We start from the raw sequence: 18,978 nt of genomic DNA on the forward strand, positions 1-18,978 counted from the left end.
TTATTTGAGGCTCTGTCTTCTTTGCCAGTATCACCACAGCACTGCTATGGCTTTTTCCAAGTCATTCAAAGATACCCAGCAGCATGACTGCCAGTATACATGTGCATCAGCCTGTTTGTATTAATGACTACCAGGATTGTGGCGCTTAGCAGTGTTCCCTCTGTTATCTGGCAATGTTGTGAAAATGGCACTGGCTCTGAAAAGCCAGATGAATGAGGGGATGATAAAGGGAATCATAGGAATTTTAGTTTGATTCAAGCCCCATAATTTCATTAGCTTCTGGTACGTATCCCATAATGCACCACAAAAAAAATCCCACAATACACAGAGCCTAGCAGCAGCGGAATGTTGCACCGTGTGTTATCTGCCCAGAATATTGTGTGCTTACATTGAAAACATGCAGTGTTGGGTGGATGCACAGATTCAAAATGAGGGCATGTTAGCTGGTATAGTGAAGCAATGTGGATCTGCTGCACCCAGAAGTGTTACTCCTGATGAGTTAAAATGGGGAAAAATAATCCAAAATAATATTTGAGTGTAGGCAAGCCCTTAATGTTAAATAACAGTAGCTGAGCTGCTAACTATATCATAACCATAATATAATTACATTCAACATCCATAGGGATGTTAAGGCACCAAACACGGACACAGTAATCCTGAATGTTCAGAAAGGGAGCTATCAAGAAGAAGAGTACCTTAAAGGGTCTACAGTAAAAAGTAAAGGAAGCAAAATCCTTAAGTAGGATACATGTCACAGCTAAGAAAACAGTAGTAGTCTCAGGAAGCATGCATACCTCTGAACAAAAAGGGAACCAGGAAAGGAACAAATAAACTAGGATGGGTAGATGGCAAAGTTTTGTGAGGTTATTTGAGTCAAGCAGAAATCCTCCAAAATTTGGAAATTTAACTTTAGTGAAGCAAATAAGTGAGAGTATAAATTACAGCACCCAGTATGTAAGAGTGGAAAGTAGGAGGCCTAAGATGGATTTTTGAACAGCAAATACTAAGATGTAAAAACAAATTCTTTATGTATATTACGTATCAGAGGGGTAGCCATGTTAGTCTGGATCTGTAAAAGCAGCAAAGAATCCTGTGGCACCTTATAGACTAACAGACGTTTTGGAGCATGAGCTTTTGTGGGTGAATACCCACTTCGTCAGATCCATGTAGCGGAAATTTCCAGGGGCAGGTATATATATAAGCAGGCAAGCTAGAGATAAGGAGGTTAGTTCAATCAGGGAGGATGAGGCCCTGTTCTAGCACTTGAGGTGTGAAAACCAAGGGAGGAGAAACTGGTTTTTTAGTTGGCAAGCCATTCAGTCTTTGTTTAAACCTGAGCTGATGGTGTCAAATTTGCAGATGAACTGAAGCTCAGCAGTTTCTCTTTGAAGTCTGGTCCTGAAGTTTTTTTGCTGCAGGATGGCCACCTTAAGGTCTGCTATAGTGTGGCCAGGGAGGTTGAAGTGTTCTCCTACAGGTTTTTATATATTGCCATTCCTAATATCTGATTTGTGTCCGTTTATCGTTTTCCGTAGCGACTGTCCAGTTTGGCCGATGTACATAGCAGAGGGGCATTGCTGGCATATGATGGCATATATTACATTGGTGGACGTGCAGGTGAATGAACCGGTGATGGTGTGGCTGATCTGGTTAGGTCCTGTGATGGTGTCGCTGGTGTAGATATGTGGGCAGAGTTGGCATCGAGGTTTGTTGCATGGATTGGTTCCTGAGCTAGAGTTACTATGGTGCGGTGTGCAGTTACTGGTGAGAATTTGTTTCAGGTTGGCAGGTTGCCTGTGGGCGAGGACTGGCCTGCCACCCAAGGCCTGTGAAAGTGTGGGATCGTTGTCCAGGATGGGTTGTAGATCCCTGATGATGCGTTGTAGGGGTTTTAGCTGGGGACTCTATGTGATCGCCAGTGGAGTGCTGTTGGTTTCTTTCTTGGGTTTGTCTTGCAGTAGGAGGCTTCTGGGTACACGTCTGGCTCTGTTGATCTGTTTCCTTATTTCCTCGTGCGGGTATTGTAGTTTTGAGAATGCTTGGTGGAGATTTTATAGGTGTTGGTCTCTGTCTGAGGGGTTAGAGCAGATGCGATTGTACCTCAGTGCTTGGCTATAGACAATGGATCGTGTGATGTGCCCGGGATGGAAGCTGGAGGCATGAAGGTAGGCATAGCTCTAGACTACCCAGACCCTATGCCATCAGCACTTCCAGCTATATTCGTGACACCACTGATTTCCTGAGGAAACTACAATGCATTGGTGACCTTCCAGAAAACACCACCCTAGCCACCATGGACGTAGAGGCTCTCTACACGAACATCCCACACACAGATGGAATACAAGCTGTCAGGAACAGTATCCCTGATGATGCCACAGCACAACTGGCTGCTGAGTTCTGTGCCTTTATCCTCACACACAACTATTTCAAATTTGATGACAATACATATCTCCAGATCAGTGGCACCGCTATGGGCACCCGCATTGCCCCACAGTATGCCAATATTTTTATGGTCGACCTGGAACAACGCTTCCTCAACTCTCGTCCACACACGCCCCTTCTCTGCCTACGCTACACTGATGACATCTTCATCATCTGGACCCATGGGAAGGAGACTCTCTGGAAAAATTCCACCACGATTTCAACAGCTTCCACCCCACCATCAACCTCAGCCTGGACCAATCTACACGAGTGGTCCACTTCCTAGACACCATGGTGCAAATAAGTGATGGTCACATTAACACCACCTTATACCGAAAACCTACCGACCGCTATGCCTACCTTCATGCCTCCAGCTTCCATCCCGGGCACATCACACGATCCATTGTCTATAGCCAAGCACTGAGGTACAATCGCATCTGCTCTAACCCCTCAGACAGAGACCAACACCTATAAAATCTCCACCAAGCATTCTCAAAACTACAATACCCGCACGAGGAAATAAGGAAACAGATCAACAGAGCCAGACGTGTACCCAGAAGCCTCCTACTGCAAGACAAACCCAAGAAAGAAACCAACAGGACTCCACTGGTGATCACATACAGTCCCCAGCTAAAACCCCTCCAACACATCATCAGGGATCTACAACCCATCCTGGACAACGATCCCACACTTTCACAGGCCTTGGGTGGCAGGCCAGTCCTCGCCCACAGGCAACCTGCCAACCTGAAACATATTCTCACCAGTAACTGCACACCGCACCATAGTAACTCTAGCTCAGGAACCAATCCATGCAACAAACTTCGATGCCAACTCTGCCCACATATCTACACCAGCGACACCATCACAGGACCTAACCAGATCAGCCACACCATCACCGGTTCATTCACCTGCACGTCCACCAATGTAATATATGCCATCATATGCCAGCAATGCCCCTCTGCTATGTACATCGGCCAAACTGGACAGTCGCTACGGAAAACGATAAACGGACACAAATCAGATATTAGGAATGGCAATATATAAAAACCTGTAGGAGAACACTTCAACCTCCCTGGCCACACTATAGCAGACCTTAAGATGGCCATCCTGCAGCAAAAAAACTTCAGGACCAGACTTCAAAGAGAAACTGCTGAGCTTCAGTTCATCTGCAAATTTGACACCATCAGCTCAGGATTAAACAAAGACTGTGAATGGCTTGCCAACTAAAAAACCAGTTTCTCCTCCCTTGGTTTTCACACCTCAAGTGCTAGAACAGGGCCTCATCCTCCCTGATTGAACTAACCTCCTTATCTCTAGCTTGCCTGCTTATATATATACCTGCCCCTGGAAATTTCCGCTACATGGATCTGACGAAGTGGGTATTCACCCACAAAAGCTCATGCTCCAAAACGTCTGTTAGTCTATAAGGTGCCACAGGATTCTTTGCTGCTTTTATGTATATTAGAAGCAGGAAGCCTGGAAAGAATTGATGGTTCTGTTGGATTACCAGGTTTAAAGGGAGCAATTAAGGAAAAGATATTGCTGAGAAGTTAAATAACTTCTTTGCATCACGCTTCACCACGGATGGTATTAGGAAGGTAGCTATCTCAAAACTGCTCTTTTCTGGTAATGAAGTGATATACTATCGGACTGATGAATTAAAAGTGGTTGTGCTGGGACAAACAGTTTTAAAAAGCAATGTCACTAGGCCCTGATGGTATTCATCCAAGTGTTCTGTAGGAGTTTAAGAATGAAATGGATGAGATGCTAATAAAATGTGCAGTCTTTCATTAAAAACTGATACTATACCAAAGAATTGGAAGATAGCAAATGTTATACCTATATTTAAAAAAAAAAAAAAAAATCTAGCGGTGATGCACAGGAATTATAGACCAGAAAGCCTTACATCTGTACTGGGTAAACTGGTGTAATCATAATTTAAAATAGAATAATAAAACGTCTGAAATATAATAGGGTCTAATCCTTTATTCAAAGAAAAATCATATCCTGCTAATCTATTAGAATTTTTTGAATGTGAATAAAAGAAAACTGCCCAACACAATTTACTTTGAATTTCAAAAGACTTTTGACAAGTCATCATTAGTAAAAGACTACTAGAGAAATGATAGTCACAGAGTGGGAGGCGAAAGTGGTGGTTTAGATCGAAAAAGATAGGAAACCAATTTTCATCATGGCAGAAGGTTAACTAAGTCTGGTGTTTTCCAAAATGTTAATAAATGCTGTAAAGCTGGATGTGCAGTCAGGTAGAAAAAAATTGCAGATGAGTTACTCAGGTAAGTTAAGTCCAGAGAGGAACTTCAGCAAGGTAGGTGAATGGGGAAACACACTGTAAATGTGTTGTTGTAAATGCAAGTAATTACTCCTGGGGAAATTCTGTACCAAAAACCTAAAAATGATGCAACAAAAATTAATTATTTTCACAATATTTTCAAGTGTTGCAAACTTGTCAGAATAACACAATATAATCATCAGTTTGTTATTTTTGGTCATTTATTTAAAAATACCTGTCAGCAAGTATGTCTGTAACAATGCAGACAACAAAAAAGATTCCTTACTAGGCATATTAATACAGAACTTTGAGTAGTAATTTATTTAAACTACAGTACAGAATGGTATTTCTTGCACCCCTCAGACACAGTGCAGAGGCTTGGGGGAGTTGCATAATGGAGGGTCTGAGGGAGAGGAAAGTAATTGCTGTGAAGGAGTCTGGGTGTGAAATTGGAGGGTTGTTGTGTTTGAGTGGGAATAGTATGGAACAGTTTGTTTTGGGGGGGTGGGTAGGAATTGTTAGGGAGTTTCCCCCTTGCAGACCTGGCTGACCCCTAGCTTCTCCCATTCAGACAGGCACATCTGCTCCTGTCCCCATGTCCTTGCACCCCCTATCCATGTGTGTCCCTCCACTCCCATTCGTACACCCCTCTGTTCCTCTGTGGCCCTGCACCCTCTTCCCTGTTAAAAGATGAGTGATTAAAATAATTAAGGACATGGAAAAAGCTCTCATTAAGAGAAATTGAAAATACTGGCATTGTTTATTTTAGAGAGGAGACAAATGTATACAAAAATGTGTGGCATTAGGAAGGTGTATTAGGAACTTGTGTTCTTCCTGTTTCCGTAATAAAATAATGAGGACATTTAGTGAAACTGAAAGGTGGTTAATTCGAACTTGATAGAAGGAAATACTTTTTCACAAAATGCATAATTAGACTATAGAATTCATTGCCATAGGATATAACTGAAGCCAAGAACTTAGCAAGTTTTAAAGGGAATGTTGGTCATTTCGCTAACTAATATCCAGAATTACAATAAAAATACTTAACTTAGTGATATACATAGAGACTGGCATAGGCCTGTATATAACTATTAAATGTTAGGAGGACTAGATATTAATCAGGTGGCAGGTTATTCCACATCTCCTGTGGGGTTTTCTGCACCTTCATCTGAAGTATCTGGACAGGCCATGGAAAGGGACAAGATACTGGACTAGATGGACTACAGGTCTGAATTCTTATGACACTTCCTACATTCTCACCAAGTGGAAGAAAAAAACACTGGCCACAACTATAAACGTGCCCTCTCTCACACCTTGTAGTTCTGACTTGTGTCAACTAAAGTGAGAGGGGAAACTAGATTTTTTTTTTTTTTTTTTAAATCTAAAAAGATAAGAGGAGGAAATCCACTCTCATTATGGATATGTATTTGAATAGTGTACTGCTGTCTTACCCAGAGTTATTCCAGGGGTTGATGAGAAAGCTCTGATATGGCTCCATTTTTTTTTATTTTTATTTTCCAGGATATGCAAAGCGGTGATTAGCGACTGCTCCTCTACCTCCAGAACGCTCATCTGTGGAGTCCTACACGGCATCATGCTCTTCTCTCATTCTTGTTAACATCTACGTGCATTTACTGGGGGTGGAGGAAGCTGTGAGAGACCATTGTCTCAAATACCAGTAATGTGCAGATAATATCCAGGGCGTCATCTTTATCTTTGGTGTGGATAGTACCATCTCCCTACCTAGCTGAGATAAATGGCTGCATGATAGGCAGTTGACTGAAGCTGAACCAGGGAAAGAGATGGGATGTTGATGGGCATAGTGAAATAGTTGTAAGACCTAGCATCCACTATTAATTTACCCTTCTGTGGAGGAGACTGCCTCTAATTGGGGGAGATATAGCTCAGTGGTTTGAACGTTGGCCTGCTAAACCCAAGGTTGTGAGTTCAATCCTTGAGGGGGCCACTTAGGGATCTGAGGCTAAAATCTGTACTTGGTCCTGCTAGTGAAGGCAGGGGGCTGGACTCGATGACCTTTCGAGGTCCCTTCCAGTTCTTGGAGATACGTTATTATAATTTTTCAAATTGGTCTGCAGTTGGGTCCTCTTGGATTCTTTACAGATGCTGGATAATGGATAATAATGGCCCCCCAAAAACATAGCCTTGGCTACTGCCTGTGAAGTAGGCAGGAAAATTAGATTATCAGCCATTGGCCTGTTGTGACTCTGGTGATCCTCTCTTAGGAGGTGCTCTGATACTGCAGTGATTGGCACCATTGCAAGAACCTGGCTGGAATATAGTAAGAGCAATGTGCTCTTATAGATCAGTGGTTCTCAGCTTTTGTACTGGTGACTCCTTTCACATAACAAGCCTCTGAGTGTGACCTCCCCCCCTTATAAATTAAAAACACTTTAATATATTTAACATCATTATAAATGCTGGAGGCAAAGCGGGGTTTGGGATGGAGGCTGACAGCTCACCACTCACCCGTGTAATAACCTCATGACCCATTGAGGAGTCCCGACTCCCAGTTTGAGAACTCTTGTTATAGATGGATCATTGGTCTGACTCAGTATGGCCTTTCTTATGCTCTGAAGAATAAGATAACAAAGAGGAAGCTTACAAAGTGATGTGGAGGAATAGCAAAGGTTGAGGATATGAGGCAAGTAGGGAGAGAATTTCAAATTTGAGGAAGAGAAAGCAAGAAGATAGAAAACACGAAAGGTACACACAAGGAAAGAGAAACTTAGCTCCCAGAGACCATGCTGCTTAAATTGGGAAAAACATTGCGTCAGGGAAGGGCACATGAGGCATGTGGAAGCAGAAAGATAGCTCTGGGAGGTTCTAAGTACCTGAGTTAAGGCACAAAAAAAAGTAGCCTGACACAGTTTATAAATTTGACCCTTATTAGATTTGCCATTGCAATACACTGTTCCGCCATGTTTTTGCAGTGAATTCTGACATGGTTCTTAACAAGTCATTTTCACTATAGACAGAAAAGAAGAGATTACTGAAAGTACAAGAAAAGCCTTATTTGAAACTTCATTGACTGGTTTAAAAATCTCTGCAAGAATTATCCCTTCCAACATTACCATTAGGAGACACTCTGAATAGCAGATACAGTTTCAAAATTGATTTGGCAAAATAACTTCTTACCAACATTTTCGCACATGTTCCCCTGGCTTGTGAGTTTAGTACCTTGTGCACAGCAGCGTTCACTGCAACCTTAAATGTTTGTGTGGGGGAAGAAGTTGGTTAAGGAACAGTGACTCCAGAAGTTGAGACAGTAACCCTGTTCATCTCCTGTCTCTTTGCCTTGCCTTTGTCATCCTTGTTCTGTTAGATGGCTTTTAAAGTTCAACAACTTTGTGTTCATTTTGTTGTTGGGCCAGTTGTCCCTTCCGGTGGATTCTGGCTCTGTTTCTGTCTCTTGCCCACTCTATGCCTATTTATGATTGTCAGCTTCTGAGCTGTGATATATCACTTCAGTTGCCAATCATGAAACTGACTAGGACTGGAAGCAAACACAAACATTTTAAAACATCTAACGTGTTGTATCATTTTTGTGCTTACCAAAAAAGTGTTCTACTTCATCTTCCTTTGCCAGTACTGCATTTTAAGAATTGTACAAAACCAAATGATTTTGCTGAAATAATTTTATCATGCAAATATCAAAAGTCTTTAAACATCAGTCATGTCCACCCATACTATTTTTGGTCTATTGTGAAATCTGATTAAGAAATTTTTTGCTTTTAAGTAATCAAAGTAGCTTTCATTTATGGATTATTTTTTAGTGCACTGAGTAAAATAACAGTTGCCCTGTCCTTCTGCCCCCATCTCTGAAACTTCCTAAGCAGTTAACTTGATAGGATTACTCATTTTCATTGACTAGAATCATTTTAAAAACAAATTCCATCTGCAGAGGTTTAGTATCAGTCAGATAAATTGGATGCTTATCAAATGGTGGGCCATCCTAAATTGGAAAACTGATCACTCGCAAACATTCTAGTTGCTCTAGAACCTTCTGTTGAAAGGACGTGTTTCCTGCGTTCAGTAGGTGGAAGAGAAAAAAGACATGAAATTACCTGAAACATGTAAGTCAGGCTAAGTTCCTTCGACTGCAGTGTCAGTTAATACTGATTGATCTGTTTCTAGGGAGAATAGGAATAGAAGATCCTACTAGACCTATCCCCAAACCATGAGAGAAATTCAAGGTATAGTAGCACCTCAGAGTTATGAACATCAGAGTTACGAACTGACCAGTTAACCACACATCTCTTTTGGAACCAGAAGTACAGAATCAGGCAGCAGCAGAGACCCCAACAAAAAAAAAAAAGGCAAATACAGTATGATACTGTGTTAAACTTAAAACTTCTAAAAAAAAAAAATAAAAAAAAATAAAGGGAAAGCAACTTTTTTCTTCTGCATAGTGAAGTTTCAAAGCTGTATTAAGTCAATGTTCAGTTTTAAACTTTTGAAAGAACCACCATAATATTTTGTTCAGAGTTACAAACAACCTCCATTCCCAAGGTGTTCGTAACTCTTGAGGTTCTATTGTATGTGTTAGATGTGGTCTGGCAGGGCTAGATGATTAATTTGGCTAAATATTTGTGGAAGGATTCTCTCTCTTTCAGTGTCACAATATAGATGTTTGGAGCAAGTGCATGGAAATAGGACCTGTGCAGTTGGTCATAGGCAGTATTTGACCCATACTTGGGTATATTTATTTCCTTTTTTGGGCTACCCAAAAAGAATGAGTAGCCTTAGACCAAAAATCTTCCCAACAGAGTGCAGGTGCAAATTTTCAGGGAATCCCTGAAGATTATAACCAACTCTCCACGGGAATTTTCTGATTTTTCTGGTTTTCTAATAGATTTGGCAGAACACTAATGAGTGAGTGGCAGAGGTTCCCAAGATTCTTCTGTCAAAAAAAACAACAACATTATAAGAGTGCTATAGCTTAGCCTAGCAACTGCTCTAAATGTATTCATGGACACGTTAATTCTCAATAGGAGCAAGCAATGAATAGTTACCCCTCAGTGAATCTCCTTTTAATGAGAAAGTTGGCAACAATAGCTAGTTAAACAATGAAATGCTTAAATGCCCATGGCTTTGATTAATGCAAGCAAAGGCATTTCATGATCTACAGAGGCTGCGCCACCTAAGTGGGTTCATAAACCAGGAAAATTGAATATTTTTCTGAGAAGAAAGGTCAAAGAGTGCTAAGCATAGATTTTTGTTTGACTGAAATTAATTGAATAAGAAATATAATGAAAGACCTAAGACAGTGTCTATCATATACTTCACCATTGGCAAGATTGCATATTCAGAGGATTAGAAATATTCCCTCACTGGAAGAGCAGACATTTTAAACAACCTGGACAGGGCAGTATTGATAACCTTAGAAACCATTCAGAAAATGGTGGCTAACAAATACTAGAGATAGGAACAAGAAAAATCAGCATCGATGGAAGTAGATAATCATGAGGCACTGTGACTGGGTGCCTGGATGGGCTATCCTGAGAATGTTGTACTCAGGGAAGACTGCAAGGACTAGGGCGGACAATCCCCCAAACTGGTGTTTTATTCTATACTTCTGTAATACTACACTGGTTACCAAGAAGCCAAATACAGTCCCTTTTAAGCATTCCAGCCCTTGACTCCCATCTAGACAGCCAAGTTTAATATAGTGAAAGGTTATTGAAAACTTGATTACCATATGTGAGGTCCACCAATCCAAAAGGACCGGACAGTTATCACCGGGACAATGAGTTTCAGATCTTGCCAATAATCACGCAGATGCCAATCCTTTAGAAACTAAAAGACTAAAGGCTTAATAATAAAAGGGAAAAAAAAGAGGAGAGTTGCTGTTAAAAGATCTGTATACATATATGTAAAGTCCTTAGGTCAGTTTCATAGCAGAGATGGTGAGGCTACTGATTTGTAAAAGTCTTTCTGGAATCAGTTTAAAGAGTTATAGTCCAATAGGCAGTCCAGGTACAGAGTCTGTTCAAGTTCTTCCATGAGAATTCCAGGGTAGTCCAAGGTAAACCTGGAGACTTCACTGTTAAAGTTTAAGCAGACCTGAGATGAAAAAGATCAGGCCTGAAGCTTCCTTTATTGTCCTGTAGCAAGCTGATAAACCTCTTGTCACAGCAGGACTTTCCCCTGAGGAAGAATAGATGGTACAGATAGTTGCTTTGAAGCTCATCTTCTATTTCCTATGCATACATAGTTAAACTAGTTGCATTCATTCACATAAAGCAGGGGCTATCAACCTTCCTGGACTACTGTACCCCTTTCAGGAGTCTGATTTGTGTTGCGGATCCCCGAGTTTCACCTCACTTGAAAATTATTCGCTTATAAAATCAGACACCAAAATACAAAGGTGTGTCAACACACTATTACTGAAAAATTGCTTACTTTCTCATGTTTACCATATAATTATGAAATAAATCAGTTGGAATATAAATATTGTACTTAGAGTTCAGTGTGTAATATATAGAGCAGTATAAACCAGTCATTGTCTTATGAAATGTTAGTTGTACTGGCTTCACTAGTGCTTTTTATGTAGCCTGTTGTAAAACTAAGAAAATATTTAGATGAGTTGATGTTCGCCCCGGAAAACCTCTGCGTACCTTCAGGGGTACATGTACCCTTGGCTGAGAACCACTGACATAAAGCAATTAACTGGTACTTCATTGTAGCATAGATAATCAAGTTGAAGACAATATAGATAATATTATTAGTTTCCTTCAGTATCTTACATCTTTGAGGTTAATTGAACTATCTGCATGCGTAATATAAGGCTATTAAGACATGAAAGGGAATTAGCATCTACAAGGTAATCTGATTACATTGTTAACTTCTAACAAGATATAGGTAAACACAGACAAATACACTTCGCATCTGCCATTGATTTCTATTACTACAAATAAATGGGTTAATGATCCTGTTCTAGTACATCTCTTTGAAATTCACATACAAGAAAATTATCTTGATTACATTTTAATGCCTTTTGTTGAGGAGTTGTCATACCCAACTTAACCAGTCTATTGGTGTCACATGTACAAAGAACTGGGACATAAGAGACCCAACCTTGTTCAGGCTTTTAGATGCTGCTATCATGTAAATGTTACATAATAACTAGAGGACAGCAAGAAAAATCTGAAGGTTAGAGGTGTTCGTTTATTTTACATTCAGCTGCAGGTGTTTAACAAATAGTTTAGGCTCAAGGTATGCTAAAGAGCACTTTAACATTAAGATTACATTCAGGAAATTCAGTTGGAGGCATGTCTGATGTACAAGCCTCAGGAAATGACATTTAATTGACATCTCAAACTTGTGAAAGAAGCAGCAAAATCCCTTTTGTGAGGACAAGATAAATTCTTAGACACCAAGAAAGAGAGGAGAATACAAATTTGGATGATTTAGGATCTCTTATTAAAGATAACCTTTCCAGTAAAATATTGGCAATTATTGCACATTTTATGATTCTGTTCAATTAAAAGACTAAGTGGACATTTACACTGTAGAAGGATTTCGTGCACTTGCCCCATTTTAAGTTGGAATTATACTTTATAGCCATGTTAGTCTGGATCTGTAAAAGCAGCAAAGAGTCCTGTGGCACCTTATAGACGAACAGACGTATTGGAGCATTAGCTTTCGTGGGTGAATACCCACTTCAGCGGATGCATCCAACGAAGTGGGTATTCACCCACGAAAGCTCATGCTCCAATACGTCTGTTAGTCTATAAGGTGCCACTGGACTCTTTGCTGCTTTATAAATCGTGGTGTTTGAATATTTACGTGGTCGAACGCTTGCTTAAATGAAACGCTTGTCTTTGAATAACACCCATGCCATCAACGATGTGGCACATGCATTTTCTATTGACCTTCATAGATATTTTGACTGTCTCGCAGAGTATATGATGCAAATGCATGCAATAGGATCATATTTGGTACACAATTTTTTGGGTAACAGTGCTGCACTAGAGGGTAGACATAAAACTAAACATTATTTTTAGTTGTATGTGAAGACTTAAGGCTGCTGGATCAGATGTGTAGAGGAGGCTGCTGCCGTATTAATTTGACATTTGTCCTGTAGTGTTAGTATCTAGCTAAATGGGTAAAAATCACATAAACTTCTACAGGACTAGCAGACTTTCTAGGAAAGGGAGAAGTAAAGCTATGGATGTATTCCAAAGCATGAGTAAGGTTGATGAGGCAAACAGGTTCAGGAAGATCACCACAAACACGGAAGAAGGGAATTTTTTTTAAAGATGAATGCAAAAAGGTGCCAAAATGTTTGTGGCCGATGTTATTTGATGTCTGAGGAAATCAAGAAACTTTTTCCTTTTCTTTTCTTTCTCTTTTTGAAGACTATAGGTGACTAGGCGTGAGTTCTCTGATGTCATGATTCAGAAAATGAAACCTGTCTGTGAGAAGAGATCTTTATTCAGGCTGTTCTTAAAGCTTTATTTTAACATTATCTAGTTAACTCAAGAAACACTTACGAGTCAATGTCTTTGTAAACAAGTCAACACTGTTGGCTTCCTTATTAGTTAAAGGCTGAGAGAATTCTCAGCCTGCATCTGAGACTCCTTAAGTTCTTCAGCAAAACCGAAGATCACCAGACATGGCATTCCCAAAACAATCAGAAAAAGCTTTCAAGCTGCCTCTTTTCATATAATGAAGCAAAATCACCACAAATCAATTTATTTAACATCTAATAGGGCACAAGAGTTTAACTCTGAATATAAATATTATTTTATAGGTGAGGAAAAAGACTATTTATTTAAAATTAAGCCAAAACCTTTCTGGCTATTAATGTGTAACTTTATTTCCATGAATTAATTTCTTAATGTCCCCTTAAATACAATAGCTTCAGATTAGTGACCTCTCAATGAGAAATATAAGTTAGCAAGGAGTTATAAGGTCTCCTCTTTCTTTCAAAGCTCAATAAAAGCTAAAAAATTTAGAGACTCATATTGGGTTTGTCTAGGACGTTTGAATACTCAATGTCTTTGCACCCAAATGAACTTTAAGACCTATGAGTTGCCTCTTGGCCAGGTGCCTTAATTTAGCTTCCTTCTGATGCATGAACCTGAAAAGATGTAGGGTATGTCTATACGGCACCATCAAAACAAAACCACCCTGCGGTAGGTTGCATTATGGCTAAAAATAGCAGTGTAGAGGTTCCTGCTTGAGCGGTAAAGATCCAGCACAGGGGGGAGGCCTTGGATTCCAAGGTCCAGCCCAACCAGGAAGATATACATTGCTCTTTTTAGTGCCGTAGTGCATGCCCTGTGAGACCAAGTCAATTGGGCTCTAACTGCCCTTTATGGTTTTGTGTTTAATTTTATTTTTTTTAATTTTTGTCATATAGACATACCTATAATGGTCTGCTCTAATACAGCAGTGTGTGTGTTCCTTATAGTTTATTGTCAAAGCAAAGCATGCATGGTTTCTTCTCCTTGTATTTTCTTACTAAAATCTTTATATAGTTTAATCTTTACAATGCCTGTGTCTTCCAAGATGTCTTCCCTTCCCCACCCCCGCACCCCATGCGTAATATTTCTGTAACTTCATGCCTTCTATTTGGTATGATCACTTTGATCATCAAACTCAGAATTATTCGGACACTATGCAGTTCTACAATAAAAACAATACCTAAAAACAAACTAGAGGATTTTGTGTTCAGAGGTGGATATCCTAAGGAAAATCTCACTGTCAGGTAGTTTTCCTTCACCTGTAGTCCATTGTATCACCTTAAAGAATTCTTCTTCATCCTTGGTGTTTACCCTGTTTCAGATATTTTGAAGAGATGTACTAGACCAGCAATCATTAACCCATTTATTTGTAGTAATAGAAATCAATGGTAGATGCGAAGTGTATTTCTGTGTTTTACCTACTGTGGAAATCAGAGAAAAGCAATAAAACTTATTCTTAGGCATTTAAAGGACATTTAAATATGATTGTCATATTTCCAAACACATGGAACAAAAACCAAGGGTAAGAGGGGTGGCCTTGGGATATGCTTCAACTCTTAAAAAAAAATGTCTGATGGTTAAAAGACTGTTGGACCCAAATAAGGTAACGATTATAATAATACACAGCTCTTAGATAGCACTTTTATCTGTAGGTATTAAAGCACTTTATAAAGGCAGTAAGTATAATTAGTTGTGAGGGTAACAGTTAATTGTGACCGACTAGTTTAACAGCATATTAACAATAACAAGGAAATAATAGGTTGAAGAATATTTAGATATTCAAGTCAGCAGTGCCAGCTGAAATGTATCCTAAATTATTTAAAGAATTTGCTGAAGCAATTTCTGAAACGTTAGCAATTATCTTGTAGAATTCATGGAGGAGGAGTGGTGATCCAGAGGACTGGAGAAGGAGAAACATAATACCGATCTTTAAAAAGGAGTGAAAGGTGGTCCTGGGGATTATAGACAAGTCATCTTCACTTCAGTACCCAGAAATATACTTGTACAAATTATTAAACAATCAATTTGTAAGCACCTAGAGGAAAATGACATGCTGAGTAATAGCCAACATAGATTTGTCAAGAATGAATCATGTCAGACCCACCTAATTTCCTTCTTTGACAGAATAACTGATATAGTGGATTGGGGAAGCAGTAGATGTGATTTACCTTGACTTGTAAGACTTTAGACACAGTCCCATGAGACATTCTCATAAGCGAAGTGGGGAAATTTGATTGTGAAGTTAATATAAGGTGGGTGCACAATTGGTTGAAAAACTGTGTCCAGGTAGTTAGCAATGCATCACTGTTAAATTTGGAGGATATACCAAGTGAGGTCCTGCAAGGGTCTTTCCTGGGTCTAGTATTCACGATTTTCATTAACATATTGAGTGATGAAGTAGAGAGTACATTTATAAAATTTGCAGATGACATCTAACTTTGGAGGACAGGGTTAGAATTCAAAATGATCTTGATAAGCTTGAGAATTGATCTGAAATCCAATAAGATGAAATTCAATAAAGATAAGTGCAAAGTACTACAGCTTGGAAGGAAAAATTAAATGCACAAATACAAAAAGGGGAGCAACTATTTAGGCAGTAGTACTGCAGGAAAGGATTTGGAGGTTGTAGTAGATCACAGATTAAATATCAGGCAATGTGATGCATTTGCAAAAAAGACAATACATTCTGGGATGTATTAACAGGAATGTTGTTTGTCAAACATAGGAGGTAATTGTCTTGCTCTACTCGGCACTGGTGTGGCCTCAGCTGGAGTACTGTGTCCAATTCTGGGCACAACACTTTAGGAAAAATGTGGACTAATTAGAGTTCCAGAGGAGAGAGACAAAAATGGTAGAAGTTTTAGAAAACCTGACCTATGAGGAAAGGTTTTGAAAAAGCTGAGCATATTTAGTCTTGAGAAAAGAAGACTAAGGGGGAACCTGATAAGTCTTCACCATCCTCTTTGTAACAGCCCTTAACATATTTGATCAATGGTTTTACATGTTCACTGCAGGTTGGTCATTAGTCTTATTATTTGGTCATTTAAAGATGTAGGGTATATCTATATAGCACCAACAAAACAAAACCACCCTGCAGTAGGTTTACTTATTTATACTCTTGGCCTTCTCAGTATCCCCTGGCAATGAGTTAAACAGGTTGACTATGTTGTATGAAGAAGTACTTCCTTATTTTTTTTAAACTTGCTGACTTTTAATCAGGTGACCCTTAGTTATTGTGTTACATGAAGGGGTAAATACAATTTTCTATTCACTTTCTCCATACCATTCGTGACTTTTTAGACTTCTATCAGATCTGCCCTTAATCATCTCAGAATAGCATAGTACACAGCACAATGCAATTGTAAGTTAAGTGAGTCTCTTCCTTTAACATATCGTGTGTGGTGTTCCAATTTTTATAGCACAGTGACTAGAATCCTAGGGTTACTTCCTAACCCGTAAAGTTTATTTTAACAGGCTGTGCTCCCAGACAGCTTTCTCTTAGTTCAGAATCTAGAGGTCTGTTCAAATTTGATTCATCTTAAGTGGTATTACATGGGGAATGTCATTCAGATTTTAATTTTGGTTTTAAATCCAGCACTCTATTGCCAAAACTTTACGTATAGGCTGTTTTTTGTAACATTGGTAATATTTGGTTCCCTTTCTTTTGCTGCAGAGTGAGCCGTCAGAGAACAAAATTACTACACTGTTCTTAGAGCAGAGCTTATCTCATCAGATGCTGGTCCACAAACAGTGAAAGTAAATGATGCAGAGCCCTGTTGGGTTGTGCTCCATAAGAAATACAGAGAAGAAAACGCTTGCCATTGTGAAGGAATTAAAACATTAGTTCAAGCCATCTTACTTCCATCCTCTGACAGTGTTAAATGCGGAGTTACAGAAACATTTTTAAAATGGTAATTATTAGTACCCCTCTTCATCTGAACAGGGCAGAATGACTCCCATATACTGGTCAAGAATGGCGTAAGTTTGAAGGTAGCCAGATCCAACAAATTTCAGACACCCCTAAAATTTTACCATTTAGCTTAATGTGTCCCCTCTCTCCCCAGACACACTCTTCTTCCAACCTACTAGACACACACTTGTCTTCTTCCTCCTCTTGACCCCTCGATTTTTCTCCCTAGTGAGGCAACCCAGCCTACCTCGGGAGGTACATCTGGCACCATTCAAGTGTTGGGTAGGCATACCCATGCCAGCTTTACTGTAGCTAGCACAGCTAAAACCAGCAGGGATGATGCCAAGGCCTGGGCTCCCATGTTGGCTAGCCATGCAGTATAACAGGAGGACCATCCTGTGGTGCCATGTCTTGACTGGTAACTTTACTTGTGCTAACTAGATTAATCTTTTTTCAGGTATGCCTACCCAACCTGAAATCACACCTTCAGTTGCCATGTAGACACCCTGTTAAACTCAGGTCCTCTGCAGCCATGTGGCCCAGGATGCTACTTTAAATATTAGTGTCCAACTCAGATTCAATGACAGCGAGGTGGATTAAACACAGTGGCTCCACATTGGCACTATTATACTAAAGTATTTGCCTTTTGGCTTAAGTTCTTAGAAGAAAAGCTTTATAAAAGTTATATGTAGATGGTTTTTCTGCTATAAATATGCAGTCTACGTACATTATAAAACATTATTGGAAAAACATCCACAATATGGTGCTTCATGAAGCTTAACTATCATAAGGGCCCTGTGGACTCCTTTGTGCAATGGGTCCAGATTCTGTGAATATGTTAACTTTTTGTATCTCCATGAAATACTCTTCATTCCTGTCCTTCCCATCCCTGAACACACACAACTTTGGCTCACAGTTGAAAATACGCAGTAATGTACAGCTGCAGTAACTGTAATCGGCTTCAGTGAGCAGCTCATTGTCTCGGTTCCACTGTCTTCTGCTGCTGTTCTATGCACTAGGCAACCTAGCTGCCCAGTCTGCACTACACACACACATTTCCATCACCCTGCCTCATGAATTATCTGTGCAGTTCATACATTTTATCACCAGTACTATAGATGATTAGGATAGATGCTCTCGTGCCTTATGATGCATGTGGGAACCAGTGTTGCCATCTCTTAATGGAGATGGACTCTTTAGATGGGTTGTTTCCATAACTAACTTTTTTTTTTTAAAATGTGGACAGGTAGTTAGCCTAACACACAACCATATTGAATATGTTCAGAGCAGCCCATACTATGTATGGGGGTCCCTGATTTACCACTCCAGGGATGCACCTGGTAGTTTAGGATGCTCCAGGAATAGTGTAAGCATATGGGAATGTACAAGGTCAATTTTCACAGCCAGCTTACCTCTGGCCTTCTTGATTTCTGGTTCAACCATTCATATTGGTGTGGTATATGAATGAAGTTCTGTGAGAACGATGAATAAATTAAGAATGGATTTTAAATGTGTTGTGAAGAATGTAAAGTAAGAACTGCATCAATATGTCTTGTAGCTCCTGAGCCTGCTGGCCCAGGACATTAAATGTTGAGATGTCATACAAATGGCAGGACATCAATAGGTTATTTCTAAATAGTAGCAGGTGCTCACAGAGCATACTAAGAATTTACTTTCTAGTTACTTTTGTAACTTTTGGACTTTAATAATTCAGTCCTGTTTCCTCAAAGAGCTGACTCCTCAGCAAGGGCTATTCAGAGTGACCATGAATTTCAGCCTTCAGAAAAAATGTGAGATACTTCTCTAAGCCAACTTTCCTGCATTAAAAAAAGACATTCTCTCTGCCTGGGGAACAGAATGATTGA

General features: G+C 39.7%; 1 protein-coding gene across 5 annotated transcripts in view; it reads left to right on the top strand.

Moving 5' to 3' along the window:
• RSF1 (remodeling and spacing factor 1) overlaps positions 1-18,978 on the top strand; it is a 131,926-nt gene that overhangs the window by 19,694 nt on the left and 93,254 nt on the right. The window contains exon 1 of one of the 5 annotated variants that reach the window (XM_050940350.1): positions 16,876-17,114. The exons of the other annotated variants lie outside the window; for them this stretch is intronic. The gene's annotated coding sequence lies outside the window, so the exon portion shown is untranslated. Of the gene's footprint in view, positions 1-16,875; positions 17,115-18,978 lie in introns of those variants that run through there. 5 annotated transcript variants of the gene reach the window in all.

Source organism: Gopherus flavomarginatus, chromosome 1, assembly GCF_025201925.1.
Source record: "Gopherus flavomarginatus isolate rGopFla2 chromosome 1, rGopFla2.mat.asm, whole genome shotgun sequence".
Taxonomy (NCBI): domain Eukaryota; kingdom Metazoa; phylum Chordata; order Testudines; family Testudinidae; genus Gopherus; species Gopherus flavomarginatus.